The sequence below is a fragment of the Triturus cristatus genome, chromosome 4_1, assembly GCF_964204655.1.
Source record: "Triturus cristatus chromosome 4_1, aTriCri1.1, whole genome shotgun sequence".
Taxonomy (NCBI): domain Eukaryota; kingdom Metazoa; phylum Chordata; class Amphibia; order Caudata; family Salamandridae; genus Triturus; species Triturus cristatus.
The window spans coordinates 127,352,533-127,353,504 of NC_140585.1; the positions used below are offsets into that span (position 1 = coordinate 127,352,533).

General features: G+C 43.0%; 1 non-coding gene across 1 annotated transcript; it reads right to left on the reverse strand.

The window, feature by feature from the left end:
- Nucleotides 1-661: 661 nt before the first annotated feature.
- Nucleotides 662-733, reverse strand: TRNAE-CUC (transfer RNA glutamic acid (anticodon CUC)). The gene has a single exon. It is a non-coding gene; the product is annotated as a tRNA-Glu (tRNA).
- Nucleotides 734-972: the final 239 nt, after the last annotated feature.

The following is a 972-nucleotide window of genomic DNA, read 5'->3' on the forward strand; positions in this document are numbered from 1 at the left end:
TAAAACAAACGGGTAACCAGCCTGGGCTTAATGGCCACAGTCGTCAGAATACAAATATTTCCAGTCAGTTTTCCCCATTATTTGCCGGTGGAAACATAGCCCAGACTTCATTACCTATCCTAGAGAGCAGTTAAAAAATAAGTAACAATGCTAACCTTTACATACGTGCATCAGAGAAACAAGAGCTTATAAATGTCCCCACTTGTACGGTTATAAGGTCGTCTATGCTAACACGCCTCCTGACCTCGAAGTCACTACTCGTTTTATGAGCTCCCCTAACTACTTGTTCAGAGATTACACGGAAACAATGTGTCCAGAATCACACAGTTCAGGGCGTTAACGAGGTATCAATTAAAAGTATACAAATGTATCCGTGGTCAGTGACTGGACACAACATACACCTGTGGTAACCGCGCCGCATGTGCGAGCTCCCCATAGTGTCTTGAAAGGACGCCTTTCGGCTGAAAATGCAAAGTATTATGGAATGTTCTATTAAATAAAACAAAAACACTCTAAAGATTACGCAACTGTAAAACGTGTCTCTGTTTTTTATATGTCAAGCACTTGTCTGCCTTGAGACGTTACAGCTGCATTAATGTATAATTTAGCATATGTTTTATAAATAAAGAAGGAATCTCAGCTCAGTAGATAAAAATGTACCTTCCCTGACCGGGAATCGAACCCGGGCCGCGGCGGTGAGAGCGCCGAATCCTAACCACTAGACCACCAGGGAGCATAGCAACGTGTCACAGTAACATTTGTTAATATCTCATAGTCACTATAGTGAATCCCTGTGTGCACACAATCCGTGACACTGGTAGCTTTGGTGTAGGTTTTAACCGTTTTGCAAATCACAAAGTTCTATCAACACTCAGCACAGGAGCAACCCCTGTACAGTAAAGAAGGAACAACACGAATAAACAGCCGCCGCACGGATGCCTGCATTCAGAATACCCGAGCAGAAGCTAATAG